Below are 6,456 nucleotides of genomic sequence, written 5' to 3'. Positions count from 1 at the left end.
AGTGCTATTTTAGCAAGCCAGTGCGAATATGTGTATGCGAGCTGGGTATCACACCCCCAGCTGCAAGTGTAGAGATACACTTGGTGGGGGGATTGGCAGGGGGTGCAGGGTCCCAGGCCCAGATTCTCAGAGGTATTTAAGCTCCTAACTGCCATTGATTTCCATGGAAGTTAGGAAACTCCATACCTTTGAGGATCTGGGCCCCAGTTCTCGGGCTCTGCTGTCTTTGGCTCACATTTTTAGCCGGAGGACGACGCACACATTCTCACTAGCTTCAGGCTGGAAATTGTCCCGCAGACAATAAGATCGACTGAAACAAAACTGGCCACCCTTCCTGACTTGTTGCAGAATGGACGTGCACAGCTTGCCAAGGGAGGAGAAGGAGGAGGACGCAGCTGCTGAGGGCACATCCACCTTGGGAAGAGAGGAACATTCCAGTGGGAGTCAGCGTGAGCCGGAGCTGGCTCGAGAAGATATTCAAGATGGCCCAGCCAAGGTGGTTCCTAAGCAGAGTGGGCCCATCCTAAGGTGTCTAAAGCGAATCTGCCAAAAAGTGAAGAGAGGCAAGACGCGATATCCCCGAACTGTCACTACAGGTAAAAGGAAAGGCTAAGGATGCGCTAAGGGGTGGGAATGAAGGGAGGCAAACTCAGTCTCAACCCCCAGGTGTTCAAAGATTTGCAGTGATCCCAAAGGCTCTTGGGTTTGTGTTCCACTTAGGGAAAACTGAAGACAAGGCACAGAGAGTGTGTGTGGGGGGGAAACATGGAAAAAGTGGAGGAGGGGAGAACAAATAGATGTGGCCGCATGGCTTTGCTAGTGGGTGGACGGCGCTCTTCCATGGCTGAGTCTGCATGCAGCTCGAGGGCAGCCCTCTGTTCTGCACGGGGGGCAGAGATCACTGCTGGAGCTTGGCAAATAAATAATGAGCTAGCAGTAATCAGTCCCAGTACTAATCATCCCGGAATCTCCCAGAGATTGGAATGACAGGAGACAGTGTTCCTGAATCAGGACCAGTTTGGTAAATGCTGGATCTCCGTGAGGTCCTTCCATCCCCAGTGTGAACACAATACTTACAAGCCCTGATACAAACACTAGACCCGGGTGACGGTCAGACCCCTGTATTTCTAAGGCTCTCCAGCACTGGTGGAGGTGATGATGCCCCCAGAGCCTGTATTTCTCTGGGAACCTCTGGCTGCTGGAAGAGGAAGGGCAGTTTCTATTTCTCTCCACCACACACTGCTCTCCCTTCTCTTTCTTACCCTTGTAGTGAAGTCATTGCTTGGAGCAGGCAGAACAATACAACACTAGGGATGACTGACTAGCCCAATACCTGGGTTGGAATGGGAGTCCTATTTCTGGATCCTAGAGCCTGGTTCTCATTACACTAAGGCCTCTTTCCACTGCTCTGGCAGGTACATCTCTCTCAGGAACCATAAGGAGGAATGGGGAGGGAGTAAAATGGGGCCTAGGTGTGGCCACGCCTCTGCACCCAGAAGTGTGCAAAGGAGACACCCCCACACACACTCTGGGCCCAGCTGGTGCCTCTCCACAATAGGGCCCTGCTCTTGGAGAGCCCGTAGGCATTACTGTAATAAAAATCTTAAATAACAACTAGAGACTTACATTGTTTCTAAATGAAAGCTTAGATGCTGCAGAACAAAAAGGCATTAGAAAAAAGAAGCCAATATGCCAGGCCACCGCAGCCCATCCCACGCTGAGCCCTGGTTTAGTCCAGTCTAGTTTTAAATGTCTTTAGCCAACGTTTCTCAAACAGTGGGTCTTGACCCCAGATGATTACACAGAGCAATCAAGGGAGTCAGGAGGCATTGAAAATTGTATTATAACCTAAAGCAAAAATAATCTTGCTCCCCCACTCCCTGCACACCTTTACCCTTCAAGGTCAAATATTCTTGGCCAACCTCTCACAACACACGTGCAGGTGAATTCTGTAGGGCTAACGTTGTTAGCAATGACACATTTCTAACTCTTATAGTGAGTGTAAAGGCGAAATTCTTTGACTTTGAATAAGTGGCCAACCTGAAAACCACAGACTTAAGCAATGGGGCTTCCACCACTTCCCTTGGGAGGATGTTATCCTGGCTGTTCCACCCATCACGAGCTCCTAGCTGCTTTCCCATGCTGCTGACGGCGGCAAAGCAGGATATGTGAACTGAATCCTAATTGCAAGAGCATCAGCCAGTCCTTTTCAGCCATATTTGGCTGGCTAATGTTCATGCTGTCGGACAAATCTATTATTTGGTTGGCCCTATACAGTACAGCGAGTCCTGGTATTTCTTTGGGTCTATGCTCATTCATGTCCAATCGGAGAGCACAAGATATTTATTGCGTAATGAATCAATAACATTTATCCAAGAAATAAAGGGGGTAGAGGATGTGACTGGAGTCAGGAGAACTATCTTCTATTCCCAGCATTGCCAGTGACCTGCTGTTTGACTGAGCCAGTCACTTCACCTCCCTGTGCCATGGTTTCTCCGGCCATAAAAATGGTGGTAATAATACCGGCCCACCTTTAAAAGCCATTTGGAGATCCTCCACTGAAAAACTCCATAGAAGTGCAAAGGAGTCTCATTCTGGGTCTCTCTTATTTTGTTTTTGTTTTTTAAGGAATCCCCAATTTGAGTCTGATTTTGATCACCCCAATCTCTCTTGCTTTGAGAGTCAGTGGCTTATTTCACCAGCATCACAGTTTCCTTCACTTCTCCCCTGCTCAAGCAGGATATAGATGTCTAGCCCTATTCAAAACAAACGGTAGGAATCAAACCAATCAAGCCAACAAACAAAAGATAACCCTACCCAGAGCAGAGATATCTTACCCCAAAAAGGGAGATGTGCCAGTGACGCCAAGCTCTCCACTAGGAACTTCGCTATTGCTCATTGATTTTAGCTGGAAGGAGCCCAGATACCACGGTGATGGGCAGCAGTATACAACCCCAAGACAGACAGACCGTGTCCTTTCTTTGGTTTAAATGAACTGTCTTTTGGGCACCAATCAGTCCATGAATGACACCTGAGGGCGCGTTCGTTGTTGTACTTAAAGTACTGCACAGGATCTTTTTAGGGGGAATAAGGCAAAACACCACATTTATTAGTAGTACATGTATTCATTAACACTGTATTATATGCATATAATATATTACACTTACACTCACACACACACACAAACACACTCCGTCTTGTTGTTACCAATTAGTTGCTCCCCTTAACTTCACTGGCCAGGTGAGTTAGATGGGGGAGGGGGTGGAGCCGGGCTTCTGCTGATCCGGATCGATGCTCCCATGTTGACAAGACGAGACCCAGGGTCCTCTGCAAGACACCTCACTTTTATAGCAGCTTTCCTCTTATGCAAATCTATATCAGCTTCAAACTCTGTGTCTGTGTCCATTGGTCCTTTGTGCTGCTTTCTTTTGAGTTTTGTCCCAACGCTGCAAAGAGGGTGTTTCCAAAAGAAGGTGCTTGCTTCTAACCCCTGAGGCGCCGTAGGTATGTCTGCTTGTTTTTAATGAGCCCACTTGACACATTTTATTGTCCTTGGGTCTGGCTCCCAGCCCCTCTCCAACAGTTGAGGCTGTCTGGAGGTGCTGCCTTCCATGCCTTGCTCATCCACACCTCATTCATTCAACAGGGCAATTGATTAAGAGTGGGGGGGGGGAGAGCTCTTGTTCTACTGCTAGCAAAAAGAAATTTTTCTTCTATCTTATTCTATCCTTAGGGGCTATAATATTATACCAAGGGCAATGCAAAGTTTCTAAATGAGGCTTTGATACAAAGTCCCATGAAAACAGAAGTCACACGTGGGTAGACCCACCACAAGGTTATATGAAGAGGCACAATGTAAAGTCATATGAAAATTATTAGAGATTTATCTACATCGTTCCCCTTTAACCAGTAATGGCAGTAATTTCTTTCTTTCTGTCATTCCTTCTTTCTTATTAGTCCCAGATATCTCGTGCATGGAGACTATTTGGGAGGCGGATGAAAGTGGACGTGAGCAGCATGGCTGTGCTATGGAGGGAGCCATGCTCCTGCTGGAATCATGGAGAAACACTGTTGACTACTTCAATAGTAACAAAGAGGTATAAACCTTCTCCATCTAATCTGTAAACTAGTGTCCCCTCACGCTGTCCGTCCCACCTGACCCAGCCTGGGACATCCCAGAAGGTTTATCACATAGGGTCTGACTTCTCTTCAAACCCTTTGCCTACAGCACTCAACCTTTCTTCTTTCACTTACTCCAGACAATCCAGCCTCTGGATGCTTTTCTCCTATTATACATATTAGGTGCCTTCTCCAGATACATCCCACAAACTCTCTGGTGATCTCATGCCCCGTTTGTCGGTGGTATCCTTGATTTGCAGGGATTTCCCACCACTCTGTGCTAGTTTCAGTAGATTCTTGCCGGGCTACTCCCCTGCCTCACACTATCCGTTGGACTCAAGGACGAGACATTTCCACCCAAGGTCTCCCCTGGCGACTGCTCCTCTCTCAGGGCTGGTCTACACTGGGGGGGGATCGATCTAAGATACGCAACTTCAGCTACGAGAATAGAGTAGCTGAAGTCGACATATCTTAGATCGATTTACCTCGGGTCCTCACAGCGCGGGATCGACGGCTGCGGCTCCCCCGTCAACTCCGCTTCCGCCTCTCGCTCTGGTGGAGTTCCGGAGTCGACAGAGAGCGCATTCGGGGATCGATTTATCGCGTCTAGACAAGACACGATAAATCGATCCTCGATAGATCGATTACTACCCGCCGATCCGGCAGGTAGTGAAGACGTACCCTTAGACCTTCACTGACAAAACAAATGGGTCCAGCTTTGTCGCTTATACACATGGTGTCAAGGCTGAATCCCTACTCTGGCACTTTGAGTGCAGAAGGTGGAGGCTGGCAAGGATTTAAAAAATCAATACTTGCCACTCCAGGCTTGTATTACACTCCCAAGGTTACAGCTTTTCTCTGACCTTGTCTTGGTAAACGCTGCCACCACCCAAATGCAAAAAAACCCCTTGGACCCAGGAAGGAGCACTTGGGAATTCTTCCCTGTGGGGTATCCTCAAGCCCTTTCAAATCCCGCCCCCCCGTCCCCAGGGAAGAGCTGAGAAAGAAAACAAAGGAAATCTGCTGTTGCCACCAGCTAATTAAACAACATGCACAAACCTCTTAGGACACCAAAAATCCAATTCTGTTCTTCAAAAAGGTAAATTTTGTTAAAAACAAAAAGGAAGAAAGTACATCTGGAACTTAGGCTTTTTGCTAGATCTTAAAAGAAAACAATTACAAAAATTAAGCATCAAGAGAGCTCTCTTGAGGTTCAGCTTCAAGGTTACAAGCAAAACAAAAGTATCTGGGGTTAGCACAGAGGAGATCCACAAGCCAAAATAAAGAAATAAACCTGATCGCGTCTAGTTAAACATTCTCTGTCCAATGATTTTTCTCGGTATGGAAGATGAATTTTCATACCTGGTTCCAGCCTTACACAGAATTGCTGCTCCGTGTCCCATCTCCAGAGAACAGACACAGACAAAGAGAAGTTTTTTCCCCATTTTAAAAAGTTTTAGCCCTCCCATTGGATCTTTTGGTCAGGTGCCCACTCCTGTTCCTTTAGCTGGGGAACTTTGTTAACCCTTTACAGGTAAAGCAAGCAGAGAACAGCCACCAAGAGGGACTTTATAGCTAACTGGCTGGCTGGGTATTCATAAAAGGGAGCCCCCCCCCTTCATTTATTACACATGGTCACGCTACATCTGGCTACTTGTCCTACAGAAAACAGGCCCTGTGTGGAGTCCTCCACATGGAGTCCCATTGCTGTTCTGCTTGTTCTCCTTGATCCAACCCTTCTCTGAACAAGTAGCTCACACAGTCAGGTCCTACACAATCCAACATTCTGCTGGAAGCCATCAGAACCCTTCTTAGACTGTCAATTCTTGGGAGCTGGGCCTGTGTCTTCCTTTGTTTGCAGACAGAGCCCAGTATATTGTAGGTGCTGCCCGGATACATCATCATCCTCAACTCACCACAATTTCTGATCCTGATTATTCATTGCTCTGCAACATTGTTAATTTATCTACCAGGTGTTCCGTGTAGAGGGGTTTTGAATGAAGGTAGAATATTCTACCCGATGATGTTCTCTATCTAAATCCCTTTCACCCTGATATATATTTTTTCTCATTTTGGTTTAGGATTTCATTATGAAAAAAAGTTTCTTAAGACTCTTGTTTGTTCTCAGCAAGAGCATCGACTGGCATAACATGCCTGACTTTTTTATTCATAACTTTGCATCAGACACTGCAGGAGCCATAGTGGTGAGTAAATAATATACACAGGGTCCGTGTTGTTGGTTGGAAAAGGTTGATGAACTGTGGAGAATACTTAGCTGCTAAACCCACGCTAGGGTCCATGGAATCTGGAGAGTTGTAAAGAACTTTGTTGTATACA

The 6,456-nt window shown here is 46.7% G+C and overlaps 1 long non-coding RNA gene across 1 annotated transcript; it reads left to right on the top strand.

Moving 5' to 3' along the window:
* Positions 1 to 317: 317 nt before the first annotated feature.
* LOC135980354 (uncharacterized) lies at positions 318 to 6,317 on the top strand. The gene is made up of 3 exons (XR_010597449.1): positions 318 to 596; positions 3,958 to 4,097; positions 6,201 to 6,317. It is a non-coding gene; the product is annotated as an uncharacterized LOC135980354 (long non-coding RNA).
* Positions 6,318 to 6,456: the final 139 nt, after the last annotated feature.

Source organism: Chrysemys picta, unplaced genomic scaffold (assembly GCF_011386835.1).
Source record: "Chrysemys picta bellii isolate R12L10 unplaced genomic scaffold, ASM1138683v2 scaf2841, whole genome shotgun sequence".
In the NCBI taxonomy this organism is placed as follows: domain Eukaryota; kingdom Metazoa; phylum Chordata; order Testudines; family Emydidae; genus Chrysemys; species Chrysemys picta.
The sequence above is the reverse complement of the archived record's forward strand: the minus strand, read 5'-3'. Positions and strand labels throughout refer to the sequence as shown.